General features: G+C 39.3%; 1 protein-coding gene across 3 annotated transcripts in view; it reads left to right on the top strand.

Moving 5' to 3' along the window:
- SIPA1L1 (signal induced proliferation associated 1 like 1) overlaps positions 1 to 25,554 on the top strand; it is a 390,980-nt gene that overhangs the window by 179,773 nt on the left and 185,653 nt on the right. For all 3 annotated transcript variants that reach the window (XM_055088568.1, XM_055088569.1, XM_055088570.1), the window contains one exon: positions 6,354 to 6,415. The gene's annotated coding sequence lies outside the window, so the exon portion shown is untranslated. The remainder of the gene's footprint in view (positions 1 to 6,353; positions 6,416 to 25,554) is intronic.

The following is a 25,554-nucleotide window of genomic DNA, read 5'->3' on the forward strand; positions in this document are numbered from 1 at the left end:
TCCATTGTTGCTGCTGAGAAATCAAGAGTCATCTTAATTGGTGTTCATTTGTAGGTGATTCTCTTTTCTCTTTGCTGCTCTAAAGATTGCTTTTTATTTAGTGTTCTGCAGTTTTACTCTGATGTCCCTCAGTATTGCTTTTCCCTCTGCTTGTTGTTTGTTGGCCTTTCTGGATTCCAGGATTGGTGTCATTTACAGTATTGATTCTCTCCGTTATCTTTCTCTAGTATTGCTCTTAGGTGAATGTTAGACCTACTCACTCTACCATCTGTGTCTCTTAATGTCACTTTTATGGTTGCATCTCTCTATTTGGGAAGCATTCTAGATGGTTTTTTTTTAGATCTGTCTTCCGGTTCCTGATCCATTATTCATCTGTGTCCAAATGTAATTTATTCACCTAATGAATTTTTTTTTAAGTGTAGGGATCTTTTTTTTTTAATATTTATTTATTTATTTGGTTGCGCCGAGTGTTCTGCAGTTTTACTCTGATGTCCCTCAGTATTGCTTTTCCCTCTGCTTGTTGTTTGTTGGCCTTTCTGGATTCCAGGATTAGTGTCATTTACAGTATTGATTCTCTCCGTTATCTTTCTCTAGTATTCCTCTTAGGTGAATGTTAGACCTACTCACTCTATCATCTGTGTCTCTTAATGTCACTTTTATGGTTGCATCTCTCTATTTGGGAAGCATTCTAGATGGTTTTTTTTTAGATCTGTCTTCCGGTTCCTGATCCATTATTCATCTGTGTCCAAATGTAATTTATTCACCTAATGAATTTTTTTTTAAGTGTAGGGATCTTTTTTTTTAATATTTATTTATTTATTTGGTTGCGCCAGGTCTTAGTTGCGGCTCATGGGCTCCTTAGTTGTGGCATGTGAACTCTTAGTTGCGGCATGCATGTGGGATCTAGTTCCCTGACCGGGGATTGAACCTGGGCCCCCTGCATTGGGAGCACAGAGTCTTATCCACTGTATAACCAGGGAAGTCCCATTAATTTTTTTCTAAACTTCTGTTATCATATTTTTAGTTCTAAAATTCTATTCAGTTCTTTTATCAGTTCTGTTTAGTTATTTACAATATTCTATTTGTTCATTACTTTCAAGCTTCTCATTTATACATTTATGTATATATATATACCTTAAAAAAAATCTCTTAGCTTTAATATTTGGCACAGCTGCCTGAAGCCAGGTTTTAGATTAAGATGATTGTAACTCACAATCTCTCATCTCTTCCTTCTTTTCTTTTTTCTCTCTTTCTTTCTTTCTTTTATTTTTTACTTTTCATTTTGAAATAATTTTAGACTTAAAAAAGTTGCAAAAATAGGTCAATTTCTACATACCCTTCACCCACCTTCCCAAAATGCTAATGTCTTATATATATAACTATAGTAAACTTATCAAAATCAGGAAATTCACGTTCATACAGTAATGTTAATTGAGCTACAGATCTTATTCATATTTTGTCACCTATCTCAATAATATTGATGTCTGGACCATGATCCAGTCTAGGATCCAACATTGCATTTAGTTGTTTTATTTCCTTTGTCTTCTTTAATCTGTGCTGTTTGTCAAATGGTGGTTTTTCTATTTCCATCATTCTTCTCTACACTTATTAATTGAAATTCTATTACAAGAAAGAGCTTGGCCTTCTTGCCCATTTATTTTTGTATTCAGTTACTTATTTTTTATCGATATGGACTCCTGGGTATTTGTTTTATCCTATAAGTTATAATGTATTAATATAATTTTTTAATTTTTTTACTCAGATTGTCCCAGATTTGGCCCCTTCAGGTTAGTTCCAGTCCTTTTGATGAATCCATATCTTTTTTGAGCACTCCTTACTTTGTTGTACCACAAAATGTTCTAGGTTCATCTGGTACTTTCCCTTTCCTAGCTTTGCGGCCAGACATTTCTCTAAGTAGTCCTGGTTCCCCTTCTTGGAGGATGGTGTTTAGAAGCCAGTATTTGGGTGCTACATGTGCTCATTGCTACAGGGGTATCATTGCTCCTAGTCTTTGTCAGAGGACAGAGCTACACATATCTGCCTCTACCAATATCTATTATCTACTGAAGTATATATTAAAAACCATGATATCTCTGATTCCAGTCTGATACCATACAGTTCATTCTGGTCTTTCCCATTCCTTTCTTTGTTTTTTCTCTAGTCTCAGAGTATATAGTCAAGATACTGGCTTCCAAAGCGGTTAGGTTAGTTCTTTTCTTCTGTACTCAGTTAAGTGTGGTTACTTATACCTTTGTAATGCAGTTCCCTTATTACTGAATGTGTTTCATTTTGAGTTACCTTCACATTCTGTTTGATTTTGATTGTTTACCTTTTTCTTTTGTTTAGCAGAACTGTGGTTATAAATGTCAAAACTATGCAAAAAGATATATCTGGAGACCTATCACTCCCCCTCTGTTCTTTGTATTCCAGTCTCATTCCCCCACTTCCCACCTGAATGGTTCCATAATGCCTGTAAGATAAAATTTGAACTTAGTATAATTGACAAGTCCCTCCATCATCTCAGTCTTAGCTTGTCCTTATACACCATGTTCTGGAAGCCTCAGATTTCCTCTTATTCCTCAAGCATGACTGGCTCATTCATGCCTCCATGCCTTTGCATATTCTCTCCCTCTGCCTGGAATAATGCTCTGTTCCTCTTCTTGTCTTACCCATCTTTAATCATTCAAAACCCATTTCAACTCTTACCTACTAGGTAAAGACTTCCTTTCCTCACCCATCTCTCCCCATTTGCATTTCACTCCTCCATTTAGTAATTCTCTTCTGATAATTCATAGCTCTATAGCACTTGTAAATATCGTGTAACTTTTGTGACATTTGATTTAAATTATTGATGCATAGGCTTTTCATCTTCTTTATAGCTGTGAGCTTCTTAAAGACAGGAACTTTGTCCTTGGATTTCTAGCATCTAGTTCAGTTTCTTGCACTTACCAGTTATACAGTGAATACAGTATAGTGAGTGGATGTCAGTTCTTTTCACTTTCTCTTTACTCTTTCTCTCTTTATTTCACTCATGATATAAGCCCATATTAATAGAATGTGATGCCCGTGATCTTGTTATCTTTGGTATTTTTGTATTTTCTGCCTCTCCTCATATATTTGGGCACAACCTTGGTAACTTAATGGCTTCCTGTGATCCCTGGGAAGTCACAATATCTAATTAAATTTTCAGACACAGTATAGAGGGATGAGGTGAAACCAGGGTATAGAAACTGTTTAAAATGTGCAGGCCTAAAAAGTCAAGACTATATTATCTGTCCGATTTGCCTTTTCATTTGAAAAGCTGAAGCTTACTGCCCGTTTAACCTGTTAGATTGGAAGAAATTGTGGTACTGGAAACAAAATCCCTTCAACGGTCTTTCAGGAGCACTAGTCAGCTTTTAAAATGTCATTATTATTGTCCAAAAGACAAGTTTAGTAACCTTCCACATTGTGTTTCTAAGCTGCTTACTTTACTTTCTATTCTATATAGATTATTCAGCAGATTATGTTAAAATGTAGGGGCTTATTTCCACCAGTCTCTTCATGCACCATCTGTTACTTCCCTCTCTCCCTCTGTATTGCATTCTCTTCCTGCCACTCCTGTGTGTTCTATTTAATCATAGCTCATTCTCCAAAGTCCTACCTGCTACTCAGCACAGAGGTTTAGTTGTAATGTAGACATCACACTAAGCAAAGGGGCGGGGGTGTTGTTTCTGGACGTGCTTAGCAAGGGTACAAAGCTACAGTTACTGCATCGAGTGATGTCCGGGGCTAGTGAGCTTTGAGAAATCATTCACTTATATTACTGGCCCGTATTCTTTATTTATAAAAATTGAAAATATATCACTTTTTTATTCAAGTGTTACACATATAGAGACAAATGTGTCATAAAGGAGCACTTTGATGAATTTTCCTAATTGAGTATAACCAGAAAACCACCATTCAAACCAGGGAAACCAGTATTACTAGCCTGCCAGAATTCTTCCTCCCCCCCAGGCTTTACTGCCCCCTCTAAAAGATAACTACTATCCTGATTTACATAGTTTTACCTAATTTTGAACTTTATAACATAAAATCATACAGTACATTCTGTCATGTGTCTGGCTTCTTTGTCTCGACATTATGTTTGTGAGATTCATCTGTGTTGTTGAATCACTTATGGTTCATTTATGTTCATTACTGTGTAGCATGCAAACTGCCTGTTTTTGTAAATAAAGTTTTATTGGAGCACAGCCACACCCATTCATATTGTCTGTGGTTACTTTTGCACTCCAAAGGCAGAGTTGAGTAGTTGTAACAGGGCACAGAGACCATTTGGCCTGCAAACCCTAAAATATTTACCATCTGGCCCTTTGCAGAAAAAATTGATTGACCCCCTGCTGTATAGTGTTCATTTTATGAATATTCCACAATTTATTTGTCACTGAGTTTTGGCTCTTGCAATTAATGCTTCGTTGAATATATGTGTCTTTAGGACCTATGTATACGCATTCCTAGAAGGTATTTCCCCAGGAGTGGAATTGCTAGGCCACAGTTTATGTTCTGCTTTATTAGATATTGCTGAACAGTTTTCTAGTTCACACTCCCACAGCAGCATATGAGAGTTGAATTGCTCCACATCCTAAGACCTGGTATTGTCAGATATTTGCATATGAGCCATTTGGATGAGTATGTAATTCTATCTCATTTGTGGTTTTTAATTTGTATTTCCATGGTAATGAATGACGTTGAACACCTTTTCATGTGCTTGTTGGCCATTTGTGATATCCTGTTTGGGTGACCTGTCTTTTTCTTATTTTGTTGGAGTTTTTTATATTCTAATGAGTCCTTTGCTGGATTTATATATTGCAAATATCATCTTCTTTTCTGAGACTTGCACTTCTATTCTTTTAATAGTGCTTTTGTTTTATTTTATTTTTATTTTTATGAACATGAAGGGGATCAGAATATGCCACCCCAAAATATGCCACTTTGGCATGAAAATTATTTTGGACTGAAGGGAGTCTAAAAACATCACACACAGGAAGAGCTTTTTGCCCTCCCCCTTTCTTCCAGAAAGCAGGGCATAAATTTCCATTTGTAAATTTTCCATTTGTAAGTTTCCATTTGTAAAGCAGGGCATAAATTTGGGGTGTAAGCAGGGCACCCCATCTGCCATACCGGGAAGAAGAGAATGACACTTGAGTCTGTGTAACAAATCTTACTAAACAATTCTTATCCACCATACATTTCCTAGTCACCTTCCCACAATTTATCATCCTTAGGAGCCTAACCACCTTTTTTCCTTTGTTTAGTCACTTCTCCACTATTTATTGCCCTTTGTTAAAATGGCTATAAGCCCCTGGATCTAACTGCCACTTTAGGTTTTCATTGTTCCATGGCATCTCCATGCATGTAAAAACATTAACATCAATAAAGAAACATATGCCTTTTCTCTTATTAATTGTCTTTGTCTGTTTAATTTGCAAGTCCCCAGGAATTGAATACAAGTGGGTAGAGGAAACGTTTTTTCTTCTTCTGCAGACCATAACTAACGCCAACAACATGGCTGAATCTTACATACACTGAGGAAAGTGAAGTTAGACATGGTATTTGTAGATAGATGGACAGTAACTATCCTCAGCCTTGCCAAGGCACACCATCCCCAGGAAACACCAAGCATCCATGGTTAGAGTTTTATGTTTTTAAACTCCTTCTGAATTAAGAGTGTGACTTGCCATATTGTTATTTGTCCTGAGGTCTAGATAGGGACAGACCTTTCTCTTTTGAATATTAAAAGACATTCCAGCGTCTTAGAGTCCCTAGTTCTTTGGCTGTGTTTCTTTAGCATTTCAAGGTATGCTGAATATTCAAAGATTTTATTAAGATGCAGTGTCAAATATTTGAATCAGATATGTGCATTTTTTTCTGAGGACTGTTTCCTCAGATCTTTGAGTTTAGGAATTTAGAAATTGAAGCTGATTTATCTAGCTTTAAGTTGCGTTGAACTCAGTAGGTTGGATGTGTGTTGTAGGGGTTAGATGGCATGGTTTTTGAGGTCCGTTTAATAATTGCTTTTGTTTCCGTTTTATAAGTAGCAGTCCAGGGCAATTTTACTTGCTTAAAATGTATTTTCTTTGTTTGTTTGGTGGTGGTCAGATCTACAAAAGACACAGATAATTTTAACTTGAAGATAGTTAGAAGAATTTTTATACTACAGATATTTTTCTCATTTTTAATTTAAGTTCAGCTGCTTACTTTAAAAAGGCTGGTTTACTCCTTTCAGGGAAAAAAAATAAGACTTGTCAAAGTTATGCAACTGTTTTTAATGAAATTTCTTCTGTACTTAACTATTTTTATTCTTTTTTTTTCAGGTTATACATTGTTAACGTGGATGCTATTATCTAAATTTCTGTAGCTATGGCACAAGAATATAGTAAGTACTATACCATACTTCCTATGACCTACGTGCTTTATAAAGTGTTAATTTTCCGTCTTTAAATTTCTCATTGGAGCAGTGGAGGTATAGGAGCAAAGTTTTTAAAAATCTGCTTTTCTCGGGAGTTCCCTGGCAGTCCAGTGGTTAGGACTCAGCGTTTTCACTGCCGTGGACCTGGGTTCAATTCCTGGTTGGGAAACTAAGGTCCTGTAAGGAGCGTGGTGCGGCCAAAATAAATCTGCTTTTCTCAAAGGAAGTCATTCATTTGGTCATCTGATTTTTGCATCTCTAGCTTTATATATGTACAAATATATCACGATTATGATTTATTTAATCTTCCGATAAACGCAGAATGGCTCAGGCCTTTCCCTGTAAATGCTAGTGAGTAGACATTAGGATTGAATCCATATTATGCATCTCATCTACCCCCCGCCCCCCGCAGCAAGCCCCCCACCGTGTTATGGGGCTGAGGAGCTGACCACAGCTCCAGGGTGGGCCCTGATGAGGGGCAGTCCCATCCCTGCTGTGTGCACGCATGATTAACTCATCGGGGAGGAGGCATCAGCCAGTGTTGGGCATTAACTGGCCAGCGGCCTGGCTTCAAGAATGGTTCTCTAATCCTGCTCTAGCCAAGGAGACTCCAAAGTAGGTTTGCCAGGAGCTTCTGGCAGAAGTCTTCTCATACTTCAAACAGAGCTACCGGAAGAGCCTGCCTCTGCCTCTCTTCTTCTGGATGTTGTTTTGCGCTGGTGTGAGGTCTGGTGTGGCTCCAGGCCGAGCAGGAAGTCACACAGAGTGGAGGACAGAGGAACCAGCCTTGAAGGCAGTTTCTCCTCCAGAAGTCCAAGCATGTGAGCCAGTAACATTTCCTTTTTGTTTAAGCCAGTTTGAGTTGGGAGCCAAAACATCCTAGGTGATTCACTTCATCTCCATTTGCTTTTTTTTTTTAAGTGGTTATGTATTCAGTATTTTATTTATTTATTTTTGGCTGTGTTGGGTCTTCGTTTCTGTGCGAGGGCTTTCTCTAGTTGCGGCAAGCCGGGGGCCCTCTTCATCGCGGTGCGCGGGCCTCTCACTATCCCGGCCTCTCTTGTTACGGAGCACAGGCTCCGGACGCACAGGCTCAGTAGTTGTGGTTCACGGGCCTAGTTGCTCTGCGGCATGTGGGATGTTCCCAGACCAGGGCTCGAACCTGTGTCCCTGCACTGGCGGCCAGACTCTCAACCACTGCGCCACCAGGGAAGCCCTCCATTTGTTTTTAGTACTCCATTAGTTTCTCCCTGGGGAATGTGGGAGCAATTGCAAAGGGAGGCAAACTCATACTGTTAAACTAATCTGACAGGGTGTGTTGGTGTTGACGGTACCCTCTTCATTCTGAACAATTCACAGGCCGTGATTTCATATTCAAAGACATGAGAATGAAATACATTGCTTTCGGAGTCTCTCTTTTCTTTCCCTGGAGGTTTTGCCTTTTAATCAAGCCACTTGGGCTGTGAGCGCTGAAAAGGGTCTTAGACTGCTGACCTGAAAACCATCCCCTTGTATAGGTAGGTATATATTTAACAGTGTGGAGCTGTCCCTTGTGTTTTCTTAGAACAGTCTATACCAGACTTCTAGTTCCTTGTTTGCTTTTGTTCTTCAAAAATTACTGCGAATACTCATACAGAAACTGCATAAGGGATGATATAACAGATATTTATTATGTGTCCTGCTACAACACTCTAGACAAATAGAATGTTTACCAATTCTATGGAATAGTTAAAACCCTACGGCCATCCTCCCTCATAGCAGTATCCTTTCTCCGCCTCTGAGGAACCTCTATCCTGGCTTTTTTTTTTTTTTTTTTTTTTTTTTTTTTTGTGGTACGCGGGCCTCTCACTACTGTGGCCTCTCCCGTTGCGGGGGACAGGCTCCGGACGCGCAGGCTCAGCGGCCATGGCTCACGGGCCCAGCCGCTCTGCGGCATGTGTGATCTTCCCGGACCGGGGCACGAACCCGCGTGCCCTGCATCGGCAGGTGGACTCTCAACCACTGCGCCACCAGGGAAGCCCCACTATCCTGGTTTTGATCTTTGTTCTTCTCACGCATTTGTTTGTGCTGTTACCACGTACATGTAGGATGATTTCTGTATGCTTTTTCACTTCAGGTGAACGTAGATACTGTGTGTGTATTTGTTGCTTAAAATCACAAAGAAGTTGACAAGAAATTCAGGATCACAGAAAGAAGCTATAAATGTGTCCTCAGATACTTGTCCGAAGATCTGTTACTAGGCATCTCGGTGATCCGTAACGAAATGTGTTAGATTTTCAGTGGCTGATGAGTTTAATCAACACGCTTATCTTCTGGAGTCTGGTGCTTGGTCTGCTGCTGAATTCACACCCGCGCCTGCCCTCCTGTGAAGGTTCGGCACGTGCAGGACCTACTGTGTCATCAGTGAGCTTTTCAGAGTGTGTTGGTTACTTTTTCATATAAATAGCTCCATTCGTCCTGTGGTCATAATGCATGCTTTTGTCAAACTTGGGTAAAACTGTGCATTCTTCTGCCCTCTGACAGTTAGCCATCGTACTGACAGAGTTGACTTATGTGCTTTCTGAATTTGTTTCCGCCTTGTACTGGTGGCAGCAGTAATAGAGGAGGCATCCACTCCTATGAACAGATGATGAAGCATGGTACTTTGAATTGTAGTATCTCATTATTTCCTTTTGTGCCCCAGCATGAGTCTTGGAGACGATCTTGTAGCATCCTTGTCTGAAACATTTCTTAGGTCATTTTTACTTCTGCATTCAAAACACCCATTCTTTGCCCTTTGAGGAGTCGTATCCCCTGGTTCTTGTTGGGAATGTTGCCTCCACAGACTGAGTAGTCATTTCCACTCAGAGATCATTAATCCTCTCAACTTGGGAGCGTAAATACCGATAAAATGTCAGAGAAAGATTTATGACAATCAGAAGAGGATTTCCATTTTTTTTCAGGGTGTTATTTTTCGCTTAAATTTTCTTTTTTTAAATTTTGTTTATTGTTGGCTCTGTTGGGTCTTCGTTGCTGCACACGGGCTTTCTCTAGTTGCAGCGAGCGGGGGCTACTCTTCGTTGTGGTGTGCGAGCTTCTTATTGCGGTGGCTTCTCTTGTTGCGGAGCACGGGCTCTAGGCGTGTGGGCTTCAGTAGTTGCAGCACGGGCTTCGTTGCTCTGCGGCACGTGGGATCTTCCTGGACCAGGGCTCAAACCCGTGTCCCCTGCCTTGGCAGGAGGAATCTTAACCACTGCGCCACCAGGGAAGTCCCATCGCTTAAATGTTTAACATGTGAAAAAAAAGTAAACCCAAAAGGGTTTTTTCCCCTTAATTCATATAGATTGTATCCACACTACAGACTCAATAACATCTTTTGTAGAAATCCAGTTTTAGGTTTTTGTGCTTTGTGCATGCATTTTTCTGTTGTTAAAAAAATGGATCCTTCTTTTAATTTTATTTAAATGTAACTGTCTTTAGCTTTTTTCCTTCATTGTGGGCCCTGGATCATAAATTAAAATGTTGCCAATGCTAGAAGATTATAACCATCAAATGGAAACACCCAATCAATGAGGCCCCTATGAAAAGAGCTAGTAAATCTCTTCCATTGGGAGATGACCAGCCTTCAAATGGAATGCCATTTGTACAGCAGGCCAAATATAGACAAGAAATGCAAGATATTTAAGCTATAATCCTGTAATGAATTTTATTTCCATATTCTTGTTTCAAAAACTTTAGTGTTATAGTTGTTTTTTAAGGGAAAAAGACTACTGACTTTTTTGTCTGAAAGATCAATTCAGTGAACTGATATTTTTATTTCTTGTGGAAGGATGTCTTCTTATTTATTTCCTGTGTAAAGGGATCTGTAGACTTGGCTTGTTTTTATGCCTCAAAATGAAATGATGCCCTTTGGGGGATGGTCCACTGGGCTGAGGGAACTTCTAGACAGTGACTCAGATCTGTAATTAGGTCTTGCTTTCCGCACCCTTGTTGACTTGAAATCACTAGCCATAGACCATGTAGTCTGGGGAAGCAATACATGAATCATTTAAATTGGTGCAAATTATCCAGAATGCTACTAAATGTTTTCCACTCTTTATTCTGATTGAAGGAACTAGAAAGGGAGACTTGTTCTTTGAGTTTGAAGCTATTCCTGTGGGTATGTACCCGTTTGTGAAAGCAGATTTCTTCCCTAGATAGACTGAAAAGCAGTGGAACATTTGACATTTGTAAGCAATTTGGGTTTTGCGGGTCAGTTTTAGAACATTCCTCCGCGCTTTCTAGCCTTTCCTTTGTGAAGGGGTAGTAGTGGTTGCCTATCTTCAGCTCCAGTTTGGTCTCCCATCCATGTCTTTCAGGAAGGGAGGCCCAGGGGCTGTCTTGCTGCCGAGAGTCTCAGCTTAACTCCTGCAGTATGGTTGACGCAGGAGGGAATCCTGGAAGTTTATATTGTGTGCATTTTGCATCTTCTAACTTGAACCACTCATCAGTGTCTCTCTTATTTAGGATGGAATTTGATATCCTTTTCTTCTCTGACTTATTGACACCTGTCATTTACCTGGCAATGAAGTGGGTGAAAGTCTTTTTTTGGTCTTCACTGAATCATAAGTTCACTTTGTTCCAATGTATTTTAGTGCAAAACATTAAAATAATCATATTCATTCTAAAGCAGAGGACATTTGTAAGTCATTTGGGGATAAAGATAAAATGAAGACTTTTCTTAGATAGAAAGTAAGCCTTTTAATTAGGTTTTTTGGGTTTTTTTTCCTACGGGTTTTCTCTGCTGGTGCATTAGGGATCTTGCCCAGCACTTAACATCTTATTGTTTCTGCTCTAAAGAGAAAAAGACAAGCAGATTTAGCCAGTCAGTAGCCAAAAGACCAGATTTTCCACTTGTAATGTGAGTTGACTTTTTACTACGTGGATAAATCTTTGTTTTCACATTGGAATATCTGTGAGTGGGCCTCTCAGAGGAATGCATCTTTTGACAGGAAGTAGAAGAAAGCCATAGCTCGCTGTGTAATTTTGTGTTTTGCAGGCATGACTACTGTTTTGCGTCTGTGGGTGTATGTGCACAAGCACGTGAGTTGGGTTGTCTTTGCTGGTCTGGGTCATTGCTATTTGTTATACACTGTCATGTTCATTTTGGAAAATCAGGTGTTCAAATTATAAAATTATGGTTAGCACATCTGCTGAATTAAGTTGAAAGATTTTAGAGTTTCTAAGAAACTGATTGATAAAGTATTTCATGTCAGTGAACACCCTTGATAAAATTCCTTATTACGTGGTTAGGTAAGCTCTTTTCCCTGATATAAATCTTAGAGACCTTCATATTAGCAATTTAGGCTGTGTTTAAAAAGGGTGCCTGTTTACGAAGAACTTCGATCCTGTTTGTCATAAGGACTTGTTTAATACCCAATTAACCTCTCACTTAATCTCTTTTTGCAATTAGGAGCCAAGAAACCTTGCTTCAGTACCAAATACAAATCACGCAACCTTATGGCCCTTAGTTTGCATATTGTGTAAATAATTGGGTCATTAGCCAACACCTAAACAGACTGGGTGTGAAGGGTTTAAGTCTAGTGGGAATTTAACATCACTTTATGGCTTCTAGATTACATTGTGTGAATTATTTCTTCCATGGCAGTCAATATCTCTCGTCAGTGGGTGCAGTGATAGGCCAGGTCAAGAATTCCGAAGTTCTTAACGAGTGTAGAAATATCTGGAGGTTTATGTTTGATGATATTTTATCCCCTCAGTAGCAGATGCCTTCTAACTTTGTGGAAATGAGATCTCAATTTTCTAAATGAATGCTAATCCCTGGCGAAAGCTTCCCACCCTCTTTGTTTTTTTAAATTTTCTTCTCAAATCAATTAAATAGAATTAGTCTGATCTGTACCGGTAGGTGCCCCCTCTGTACTCTGGAAAACTCTGCTAAACAGTGTGTGAAGACAGACCAGCTGTCTCTTCTTCTGTCTGAATATTTGGCCCCATCCTGAAAATTTGATGGTATTCCCATTTTATTACTGCATGGTGGCCTCATTTAAAAAAAAATAAATTTATTTATTTATTTTTGGCTGCATTGGGTCTTCGTTGCTATTTTATTACTGCATGGTGGCCTCATTTAAAAAAAAATAAATTTATTTATTTATTTTTGGCTGCATTGGGTCTTCGTTGCTTGCGACAGGCTTTCTCTAGTTGCGGCGAGCGGGGGCTACTCTTCGTTGCGGTGCACAGGCTTCTCATTGCCGTGGCTTCTCTTGTTGAGGAGCATGGGTGCTAGGCACATGGGCTTCAGTAGCTGTGGCGTGCAGGCTCAGTAGTTGTGGCGCACGGGCTTAGTTGCTCCGCGGCATGTGGGATCTTCCCGGACCAGGGCTCGAACCTGTGTCCCCTGCCTTGACAGGCAAATTCTTAACCACTGTGCCACCAGGGAAGCCCAGTGTCCTCATTTTAAAGATGGAGACGTCAGTGTACATCCATTCACTCTGCAGATGCATGGAGCTTGTTGGTTATAAAGATTCAAGCCAAGGCCCAGCATTCATTGTGGCTAAAATTCTGTTCTTTTATTGTATTTTGCTAATCATTTGGGGTAATATCCATTTGGTTGTATTTGTTTGAAGTATCCAGAAAACCTCTGTTCCTCCCAAATTTAAAAAATAACTTTTCCAAAAACAATACATACCTACGAAAATGTGGAAAGTACAGCCAAACGTAAAATGAAGATGAAAATGAAAAGCATCTGTGATTTTACCACCCAGAAGTAGTTGTGGTTAACATGAGCTAATAATGTGTTCTCACAGAACACAGAGCACACCATTAAAAGGGTGGTGCAGGGGGACCCACACCAGTTATTAAGGAAGGACTAAACTGGGTGGTGGCACCCAGAAATTCTTAAATACCTGTATATGGGATGTGTTAAACATAATATCATCTGAACTTCAAGTGTTTATATCAAGAGGTTGTCGACATTTCATCATAGGATAAAGAGGGAGCCTTTTTAAAGGGAAGCTGGGCTCTGGCCTATTCTGGTTAGCTTTTGTTTTTTAATGATTTTAGGGAGAGATTTTTGGTGTAGGGGTATATTTCTCTATGTAGGCCTGTGGTTTTGTTTTGTTTGTTTTTAAGTGAAGGAGTCTTATAAAGTAAGCCGTTATATAGGAAGAGGAATACTATATCTTTAAAAGAAATGTCTCCGTTCCCCTGATAGAAAGATAGGAGAAAAAAGGCAAGTGACCGAAGGCTGCATATACGGTAATTCTCCAAGGGTACTTGAATTCAGGGTCCCTCCCGGACTTGTTTTTGATAGGGTATATCTGTCCCCTGCCTCATTCTGTCTGATGTCCCCCTCCTCTCTGCTCCCTCCCCTGTCCCGTAACTTAAACAATGCAACATTGCAAAGCACAGGGAACTCTGCACTGACTCACATCTCCATTATCCCACTTCATGCTTCAATTTACAGTAAGTCCGGTTATTGTCTGGTTTTCAAATCATCACACCACAGGGAAGCAACAGACATCTCCCTGGATCTGAAACTATTTGCGCTTTGTGGTGTTTTGATTGTTTCTGAGGATTTGTTTGCTGGCCTCTTTCTCTGATGCTCAAAATAACTTGGTATGTATGCCACAGCCCTCTTAACTTCCAGAGGGCTTCTTTTAAGTGTCTGTCCATAACAGAAACATTCTCTATGAGCAGGGATGCACTTCAACCAATTGGCCAGTAATCACCCCCAGAGTTTCTTGTTCGGAAGCCTTTGTGGTGTAAACAGAGCAAATGATGAGAGCTTTGTCCTTTGTCCTCTCTTCCAAGGAAAGAGTGTAAAAGTTGTTTTAAACGAAGTCTGAATTTTGTGTTATCACTCGGTTTTGGCCCTGTGTCCATTTAGATTTTAGCCTGGGATTCTTTGGCAAACTGCACCCCTGGAAGAAAATGAGGATTTCTAAAAGAATTGTTGTTTCAGCAGCTGTTAATGTTAATAAGAACACAGCACTGTCTTTGAAGATTCTTTAGACAGCAACAGCATGCGGGATTTCACTTTTGCGATGTTAGTCTCTTCCACTGAGAGACTGATTTGAATTATAGTAGTCAAATAGCATCCAGTTTTAAATTATTTTATAATTTTGTATTGTTGGAAAATACTCAAACTTTGATTCCTGGGTGTTATATTGTGTTTTTAGTTTTAAGCATCAAATTAAGATCTCTGCATTTAAATGGTTGAAGAAAGCAAATTTTAATTTGTTTTCAAAATATTATCATTAATAAATAGTGATCCTGTCTTTTCTGCCTGTTTTACTTATGGGTGGCTTCATGGGACTTTTAGACTTTGCATGATCATGTTTAATATTCTGAACTGTTGTCTTTGTATTCACAATGCTGGGGGTGTGTATCAGTTGATTTTCTTGCATAACACTCATTAGATTTATTTCAGATTTATTTCAAATTTATTTATTTTATTCTCAGACCCAATGCTAAAGTTATAAATAAAGAAACCTCCCTAGTTTTTAATTTGCTACTTGGACTCTTAACACGTTATAACACTGTCTCTTTATCAGTGGGTTCCTGATTCTGTTAAGTTCACTACTCCTTCACAAAGATAGCTTGGTAGGGTTTTGTTTGTTTGTTTGTTTCAGATAAGATTCCAATGTAATCTCTTCTCCAAAAGGATTTGGATTAAGTCATTTACAGTTGGTCTCCCAGTCCTCATTCTCATTCCTTCAAAATGGGTTATCTTTATGGGGCTTCCCTGGTGGTTGAGAGTCCGCCTGCCGATGCAGAGGACACGGGTTCATGCCCCGGTCTGGGAAGATCCCACATGCCGCGGAGCGGCTGGGCCCATGAGCCATGGCCGCCGAGCCTGCGCGTCTGGAGCCTGTGCTCCACAATGGGAGAGGCCACAGCAGTGGGAGGCCCGTGTATCACACGCACACAAAAAAAAAACAAAATGGGTTATCTTTTTACCTCTCCTTCCCCATTTCCTTCCCTTTTTTTTTTTTTTTTGATATGAAAGACATGGGGGGCAGCTGGTAGGAAGAGGGGGGAGGAGTTTGACTTTGTTCTAAGTGGAGGATGGGAATAAAGTCAAGTTCAGGTAAAGAATGAAGGGGTCAACCTGATGTGGGAAGAAAATTAGAAAAGAGTTCAGGTGAGGAATTTGTAGTCTTAAAAAGGAACCCACAACAGAGGACTTGCTGACTCTGCCATTGCTTCTTTTTTGACCTGAAATAACACCAGGTAGCTACCATTTTCTAAGCAAGGTCTGAGGGCATCTTTAAGCAGTAGCTAATTTGTCCATGTTTTGTTTTGCTTTTCATAGTAGATGCTCAGTTAATAGAAAGTTTGATTGACTTGCTGACGTGTTAACTGCAGGGAAAAATATAGGCTCACTCTTTTTTTTAAAACAGCCATTCTAATTTCTGACCAGATGGATTCCTCCTTCATTGATTCTGTGAGGAGGCTGTGATATAAGTTGAATACCCTTTTTTTAAAATCAAATCTTCTTCCCTAATTTTGTATAGTAGAATCTCTTTTTCTCTAGGGGGAGTGAGAAATGTGAGAAGTTACTTTCTTTTCATGCTTCAGAGTAAAAGGCTGTACTGTTGCCTAGTTCCCAGAGAGGTGATTTCCAACCATTCCTACACTCAGTTTTGGGGGTACATTAGTCCTCCATAAATTGGTGGGATTAAAATTATGTTCTGAAATTTTGCCATATTCTTTGAGATTCCTGGAGTCCCCTAGTGGTTGTCTGAAACCACAGTTGGGAATCACTGCGTGAGGGATAATCCTTTCACCTGTTAGGTGGGGGTATCGTTCTTGGCAGGGAAGGCGGTCATCTGGCAGAATGGGATCTGGACTTGAGCGTTTCTTTTCTGCCTTCTCTTGTTGCTACTTCAGATCTCTCTGTCTTCATTACTAGGGCTCTCAATTTCATTGTCAAGTTCATTTTCTTCCAAATGTTATAAAATAGAGGCAGGGTCATGATGCTTTTTGGAGTTTGTGTCTGTTTTTGGTATTTCTGGATACAAAAGGACAAAGTAGGCCCCTTCCTATACGTTTCAATGCTTGAAGAACAATCAAAAATAAAGAAAAAAAAAGTCTGGTTTCTTAGTAAGTAGTTACTGTCTTTCTTTTCCAGACTCCCCTTTTTTTGGTTGTGTTTATTGCATGTAGCTCACCACTAACTGCGGTCATGGGATGTTGCTTCCAAATTGGGTCTGCAAGATAGTTTTTTAGTTACTGTTTTTCAGCACAAGAGAAGATGCAGTTATTTTGATTTTGTGAGTATTTTCCCTCTAAGGGCAGAGGGCCACATGCTCTTTGGTGCCGGGATACTTCCTACAGCTCTGAGTGGACTTGGCCTATTTTTCCAAATGAGATAATGAATACAAAAATGCTCTCTAGTAAACTGTAAAGTGTCATAAATGGGAGAGGATGTTGTTGTTACAGTTATTCTCTGCTTGAGTGGCCAACTATAAATATTCTCTGTTCAGTTCTTGACCTCCATCTGAGAACCGGCTGCTTTTGACATTCCTGTTTCCAGGCAATAGCTATTTCTTGATTAGGCCAGCTTCTACCTACTTGGACCTTTTGCAGAAGAAAAAGCTTCGCACATTGAACAAATGTAGTTTATATTACCAAGCTAGTGGTTGGTATTTCATAATATTTACAAAGAGAGGAGTCACTGCCTTTTATATATGGCAATAAGTTTCTATTGGCAATGACCATGAAGTTCCCCATGAAAAGTAACTGGCTCTTGGAATTACTCTTTCAGATCTCCATCTCACTTCCTATTCAGCTAGAGGATGCTTTCTCTGACAGATGGACTTGTAGTTTTTGTTGAGCTTTCATACAGAATACAGCTTGCGTGTGTGTGTGTGTGTGTGTGTGTGTGTGTGTGTGTGTGTGTGATTTAACTCTTCACCCTCAGGCTTTTCAATTTGTGTACATTGATGTTCTTGTGGAGAGCTATATGACCTGGACTACAGAAAGAGAACTTGCAAGGAGAATTAAAGGTGGAGAGAGACATTTCCTTCCCCTGTCTTGCAGAGTAGCTGGAAAACGGAACTGTTGTGAAGTCCCCAACCTCCTGTGGGTGAAGAGATGCTGCTTCTACCGCAGATATCATCTGAGAGCGTGCCTCATGCCTGGGGCGCTGGAACTTAAATTCTGTGAAAGACTGTGATAAAGTTGATTCCTAGAATTTGCTTTCCAGAATTTTGGATTTTTGTAAAGTACAGTGTTAGCTAGGGAAGACAAAAAAGTTGTGTCCGTTATCTTGGAAGTAATATCTTTGTTGCATAAGAAAAAGAAGGATACACAAGCAGTGGAAACACTTGATCTGCCCCGAGGAAAACATCTTAGCTCTTGTTAGGTTAGAGTTCTCCTCCTTCAAAAGAGAGATGATATTAAACTTATCAGTTATTTAGACATTTTAAATTGTTTGAAATTAGGGTAAAATCATGTAGTGTTCGAAAAGGGGACTCAAATGTACAGAGAAAAGGAAGTCTAAGTTGTAGCTTCTACAGAAACCAGAACTTGTTCATGTTATGTGTAATTTTTTATCTCCACCTCTAGTGAGAGTAATTCATACTCCATGTGAGGTCAGGTAGCTTCTTTATTGGGCCATTTGTTAAGTTCCACCTATTGGCGAGTAAATTAACCTAGCGAGCATGTTCTGTATTTAGAATGTTTGGCTAATGCAAGGATTCTAATGTTTATTAGTCTGTGACATACATTTGAAGTATAAGTAAATAAAGGCCCAAATGCATAGTTGTTTGTTAAAGATAACAAAACAAGTCATTTAAAGAGCAGGAAACAGATGGACTCTTGCAGACTTCTTTCTTTAAAAGTTAATCCATGTTGACACAATGCATATTATCATTCAAAAGAGAAATTCCAGTCTTTTGCCAGATAGTCTCTCCTTATTTTAGGCAAGTATTATAGTGGTCACACAGTACCAACTCAAGGCTGTCCATTCAATACATTTTCCATCAGATGGCACAAAAGAATAGACTGACTGTTGGGTTAAGGGAGAGGAAGGAGTTCAAGGCAGCTTTGTTGCAAGCCCATGGATCCGCCACGCTGGAGAATAAACTTACTTCTCAGCACCCAGCTCTTCCTTTCCTCTGTCCTCCATGCTGAATGAGGTCCTGTGCCTTCCCACAGTTGAACTCTTCACCCTGTCTGTGGGTGCTGGGACACTGTGGTCCCCTCTCCTTCTCCAGATGTGAATTCTCTAGTCCTGGCATTCGCTTCTTTCCTCCCCCTTCATCTCTTCAGGATTTTTCTTTTTTTTTTTTTTTTTTTTTGGTACGCGGGCCTCTCACTGTTGTGGCCTCTCCCGTTGTGGAGCACAGGCTCCGGGCGCGTAGGCTCAGGGGCCCAGCCGCTCCGCGGCATGTGGGATCCTCCCAGACCGGGGCACGAACCCGTGTCCCCTGCATCGGCAGGCGGACTCCCAACCACTGCGCCACCAGGGAAGCCCTCTTCAGGCTTTTTCTTTGCCTATAAACGTCCTTCAGCTCTTCTCTCTCCAGCAGAAATCTTTCTCACCCCCTCTCAGATCTCTCGTTCTCTCTTTCTTGTTTCCAGTGTAGGAGAAATAAAAAGTAGGGGAGGGAGAGGATTAGTCCATCACTCTTATATACCTTAATTCTTCTAGAGTTTCGGGGATTTTATGGGGGGGGGGGCTTGTTTATAATATACATGAAATAAAATGCATAGGTCTTAAGGGAGGCAAAAGATTAGCCCATTACTCTTATATACCTTAATTCTTCTCGAGTTTTGGGGATTTTATGGGGGGGGGGCTTGTTTATAATATACATGAAATAAAATGCATAGGTCTTAAGTGTTCTAAGATTGCGTTGTTTCTAGTTATGATTGTCTGTTGTGAATAAGGCTGCTATAAGCATTTTTATAAAGTCATTTTGTAGAAATATTATTTTCATACCTCTTGGGTAAATACCTAGGAATAGAATTGTTGGGTCACAGAGTAGATGTATGTTTGACAATATAAGAAACTGCCAAACTGTTTTTCCAAACTGGTTGTGCCATTTTATACTTGAGCAAGGAATTATGTGTGAGGGTTCCAGTTGCTTCATGTTCTTACTAGTGTTTAGTATTGTCAGCTTTTTGTGTGTGTGTGTTGGAAGGCAGAAATATTGAGTAGTATCCTCCGAACTGAGAATAAACTTTGAGACTGAAAAATGAAACAGGCAGCTCCATAAAATGCAGTTATGAAGTTTATTGTAGGTAACTTACCCACAAGCAGGATTGGGCGGATGACGATCCAGAGGCATTCGCAGCTGCATATGGTGCTGCCAAAAGAGGTACAGGGGGATGTAAGCGGGGGCCAAAGCTAAAAATAGAAGCTGACTACCAAGGGAGAAGAAGTCCACACCTACGGAAACCAGGGATTCCCCCCTCCCCACTGACCCTGGGGGTCTCATGACCATCTGTGTCAGCAAAAGGCATTCTTCAGTTTTCATATCAGATGAAGGCAAGGGTAAAGTTGATAGGCACCTACCTGCCTTGGGTGCATTCCTTGTGAGTAGGCAAAAGCTCGGTCACACAAAGGGGAGGGTGGGTAGGACTTCGGGCCTAGGATGGAGCTGGTAAGATGGAGTCTGTGTGGTTCAGCCACACTGTTTGTTTTTTAAATTTTAGCTGTTCTGGTGGGGTGAGTGTGAAATAGTATCTCATTGTGATTTTAATTTGTGTTTTCCTGATGTGTAATGACTTTGCGGATCTTTTCATGTGCTTATTGGCCATTCATCTTTTTTTGCAGTATCTTCAAGTCTTGATTGTTTTTCTAAAATATTATTGAATTATCTTTTTTGAATTGTAAGATTTTAAATATATATTACCTCTCTATATTTAAATAACATATAAATGTGTACCCATATAGAATGTATACGTACGTATGTATATGTGTATATATACATATATTTATATTTTGTTTTGGATTTTTAAAAATTGAACTATAGTTGATATACAGTATTATATAAGTTTTAGGTATATAACATAATGATTCATAATTTTTAAAGATTATACTCCTTTTATGGTTATTATAAAATATTGACTATATTCCCTGTGCTGTATAATATATCCTTGTAGCTTATTTATTTTATACATAGTAGTTTTTACCTCTTAAGCCCCTATCTCTACCTCCCCCCTCCCTGCTTCGCTCTCCCCACTGGTAACCACTAGTTTGTTCTTTGTATCTGTGAGTCTGCTTCTTTTTTTGTTATATTTACTAGTTTGTTGTATTTTTTTAGATTCCACATATAAGTGATATCATACAGTATTTGTCTTTCTCTGACTGACTGACTTCACTCAGTATAATCTCTTGGTCCATCCATCCATGGTGCTGCAAATGGCATCATTTCATTCTTTTTTATGGCTGAGTAATATTCCTCTGTGTGTGTGTGTGTGTGTGTGTGTGTGTGTGTGTGTGTGTGTGTACGTGTATATATATACACATATATACACACACACCACGTCTTCTTTATCCATTCCTCTGTTGATGGACATTCAGATTGCTTCCATGGCCTGGCAGTTGTAAATAGTGCTGCTATGAACATTGAGGCTCATGTATCTTTTCACATTAGTGTTTTTGGTTTTTTTTGGATATATACCCAGGGGTGGAATTGCTGGGTCATATGGTAGTTCTGTTTTTAGTTTTTTGAGAAAGCTCCATACAGTTTTCCACAGTGGCTGCACCAATTTACATTCCTACCAACAGTGTACAAGGGTTCCCACTTCTCCACATTCTTGCCAACATTTGTTACTGTGTTCTTTTTGATGATAGCCACAAAATGACGTGATACCTCATTGTGGTTTTAATTTGTGTTTCTCTGATGACTAATGATATTTATTTAGCATCGTTTCATGTGCCTGTTGGCCATCTGCAGTTCCTCTTTGGAAAAATGGCTGTTCAGGTCTTATGCCCATTTTTTAATTGGGTTATTTGTTTTTTTTGATATTGGGTTGTATGAGCTGTTTATATATTTTGGATATTAACCCCTTATTGGTCATGTCATTTGCAAATATTTTCTCCCATTCAGTAGGTTGTCTTTTCATTTTGTTGATGATTTCCTTTGCTGTGCAAAAGTTTTTAAGTTTAATTAGGTCCCATTTATTTATTTTTGCTTTTATTTCCTTTGCTTTGAGAGAGAGATTTATATTCTTAATGGTGTCTCTTGATAAGGAGAATTTAATTTTAAGTCCAGTTTATAATTTTTCATGGTTAGTGCTTTACTATGTGTTATCCAAGAAATCCTTGCCTATCTAATATTGGGAAGATGTTTTTCTGTATTTACTTGAAGATGCTTTAGGGTTTTATCTTTTACATTTAGATTGATAACCTATCTTTAATTTTTTGTGTATGAAATAAGGTAATTGTCGAGGTGGTTTTTTTTTCCCCCATCTGTATATCCATTACCATTTGTTTGCTTAAAGAGATTTTTTTCTGCTTGAACTGAGTTGGTGTCTTGGTTGAAAATCAACTGACCATACATGTATAAGTCTGTTCCTGGACTGTTTTCTACTTCTCTTTGTTTTCTGTCTCACTTCCCAAGGAGTTACTCTTTTTCTTCTTCATTTTGGTTCTCCTGCTTCCATGAAAATAGCTTCTTCTCTTTTACTGTTTTTTCTTCTCATTCATTTATTTTTATATCGAACATTTAATGAGTAGGTACTTTGTGACTGTGCTGGTATCTGGGACTGTACAGGTTGATGTGAGCTGATCTCTGCCCCAAAAGAACTCACTGTAAAGTGTGGAAAGTGCTTTGAAAGAATGGGATCCTTGGATTCCCTGGAAAGGATGGACATCTCACCTGGTCTGGTGGTCAGAGAGAAGACCTGCTGAGGGAGATGACGGTGCTGCCTCCTGTTCCCCTTCATGGGCAAAGGCCCCAGATTAGGGATGGATTGGTTCTTTTTTATTCCTCCTCTGCAAGTGCTCGTACCTGTTCTCAGTTGTTTCTGTGTCATCTCTCTGGGCACAGTTTCCACATCCAGCCAGAGAAATAGTTGTCAGAATTATACTGTGGTGCTTATTGCTTTGTTCCTTATGTGGTTTTATGTAAAGAGCTCCCCTAATAGCTCGTTAGCACTGGACAGTAGTAATTTGTCTTAATCTTTAGAGACTCAGTAGAATTTTATATGCATCAGAAACTTAAAAGATATTTTTGCAAAAAGGAGCTCATTGAAAACTTTTTTGTGGGTTCATGTGTATCTTACATTTCATTACTGGATAGGTTTTTAAAATTAACTTAATTATGAAAATACTTTCAGAGTATGTTACTTTTCCCGCATAATTCTTTTTGTTGAAATATTCCTGCGGAGGTCTCCTTTCCCTCCAGCTGCTGGGCAGTAGGATGGCTCTCTGGCTTGTGACTGTGGACACAGCAGACTCTTTCTTTGGAGAACACATGTCCTTGGGCGCCCTGTCTTCAAGACTCCTACCTGGAGTTTTTCATTTCATTTTTTCACCTAAACGGTGTCTGCTTTTCTCTGTTTGTCAGAATGCCTCAGTAAAAGGCTCTGCATATCCTTTTAAAGCCATAATGACATCACAGAACACATTTTTTAAAAGGATTACTGTATTTTCAGAACATTAAATTCTAAAGCTGTAAATAGTGTCTTAATGCTAATGGAATAGATATGTGAAGCATCCTTTAGTGATTTCACTGGAATGAAGGTGAAGCAATTAAATGCATTTAAAAATATATAAATTAAAATATGTATTTCTTGCTTCAGGCAATTATATGCAACTTAGTATCCATTAAATGTGTCTGTATAGCTTTATTGTGCTTAAGCATAATGTCAGAAGTCTGTAAACCCACTTATGTTATGAAGTTTGCTATCACCATTTTTTTCATTGAATTTCTATCATTTACAAAGTTTAAATTACTTTGAAAGATAAAGAAATGATCTTTTATTACCAATGGATTTTAAAATTTACATCCTTACAGAGAGGAATGTGGTGATTATAGAAGGTACTTATATACCTTCTATATACCTTCTATTATTGTATATGAGTATTTTTTACATACATAAAAATATGATGATATTTTTTGAGTGCCCTGAAAATGTAGTTATCGGCAGTCAATCAACAGGAGAATCAATGTTTTAAGGGTGATTTACATTAGGATGTTTAAATTTCTAATATTGTTAGTTAAAAATAAAACAAATTTGGTGTTCAGTATAAAAGTAAAATGAAAAGGCATAAAGATGTAATAAGACATTGCTTAAGCTGTTTGATCAGAAACCTTTGACCCTTACTCTTGAGGTTTTTATTATTGTTTTTATTTTTAAACTCAAGTCTGCCTTTTCTGTTTCTTTTTCTTTACATATGATTAAAAATGCTTCACGTTTATTAAACTTAGTAAGAGTTCAAAGTGATCCAGCATGTGAGTGTTTTTAAGTGCTAGAGAAGAATTTGGGAAGTCCTTTTGAAGAGTGACTATGCCCCTACCAGAGGGACCCACAATGGGGGCGGGCCATTTATCAGTAGAGTAGGGTTTACTAGGTATAATTTATTCTCATTAATTGCTTCTCTCTGAAATTCTACCGTTTCAATTATCTTATCTTTTAGACAGAGTCTTTTTTTGGTGAGAAAGCATCCTTTTTTTATTTTTTTTTAATTTTTTAATGTATTTTTTGAAATGCCCAAGTCTTCTTGTTCTCTCTAGCCAGGATGCTTACCTCATAGGGATGAAGATGTCCCACTGGGGAGCCAGATAATTCTGCTGTGGCCATTCCAAGCCCTAGTCGTCTTTTGATTATTTCTCATGTTTCATTCTTACTTTCTCTGCCCAGATTGGCCAGATAGAGTTAGATTTTACAAGGTCTGCTGCAAACATTTGATATTTTCAATCACAAGTTGGCCAATTGGGAGGCTTCTATTTAGTTACTTGAACTAGGTCACCAGACACATTGTATTAATCCCATAGTTTAAATGGGCCATCTGTTGAGTCACTCTGGTAATTGTTCCTTTTTTGAATACCAATGTACCCAAGTTAAGTTGCAGCCAAGGGCGTTAGCAGTTTTTTCAAAGAGACTAATGCGCTGAACTGTGGGCCTCTCTCAAGTGAAACTTGCCTTTGGAGAGTTTTTATTGTCAACTTATTTCTTTCTGTGTTCCTTTTCCTCACTGTGACTTTTTGATTGTGGTAGTTGAGGGTCATTCTTCTTAAAGATACTTAGAAAAGGAGGGAAGTAGGATTGGAAGTAGGGAAAAGAGGCCAAACATTTGTCAGTAGTAGTCGTGGGATTTCTTTGCAGTGAAGCCTTGGGAAAGAGAAGGGAAAGGATGGACAATAAACAAACCTATTCTGTATATTTGGGCTCTTCTGTGACTGTTGGGAAGGATCTGACATGGGGCCCTCAAAGCTGAGGCTTTAAGCAAAGTATCAGTAGCTTAAATAAGTCACCCAAAGCATCTGAAATGTGCATTTTACTTTGTGTTTCTATAATAATTTTCTGGCAAGATCTGGAAAGTAAGAGTCAAAAACATGGAGTCTTAAGTCTGAAAGGCTGTGTAGATGGGGAACTGTACTGATGCAGACATCTTTATATTATCTGTGAAAAAGAGAAATGCCAACTCTGTTCTAGGACCTCTTCTCTTCCCTCCCGAGACGATGTCATCTAGTTCTGGGACTTTAAATGCCACCTATATGCCTCTGTGATTCCCAGTTCTGTGTCTCCAGCTCAGAGTTGGTTTCACACCTGTATTTCAAACTGTGAGTCTGATAGCTCCACAAGGATGTCCAATAGACATGCTCAGCAGAGAACTCTTGATTTATATCTGGGGTGATCAAGTCATGCTGCTTTCCCAGGACTTCCTTGCTTTTAACACTGAAAGTCCCACATTCTAGGAAACCTCTCCGTCCAGGACAAACCAGGATGGTTGGTCATCCTGTTGATAAACCGGCTTCTCACCCACTGAATTCCTCAGGAGAATCATCCAACCAGTTGCTCAAGCTAGACATTCAAGAGTTATCCTTGGGCTTCCCTGGTGGCGCAGTGGTTGCGCGTCCGCCTGCCGATGCAGGGGAACCGGGTTCACGCCCCGGTCCGGGAAGATCCCACATGCCGCGGAGCGGCTGGGCCCGTGAGCCATGGCC

Source organism: Physeter macrocephalus, chromosome 11 (assembly GCF_002837175.3).
Source record: "Physeter macrocephalus isolate SW-GA chromosome 11, ASM283717v5, whole genome shotgun sequence".
Classification (NCBI taxonomy): Eukaryota; Metazoa; Chordata; class Mammalia; order Artiodactyla; family Physeteridae; genus Physeter; species Physeter macrocephalus.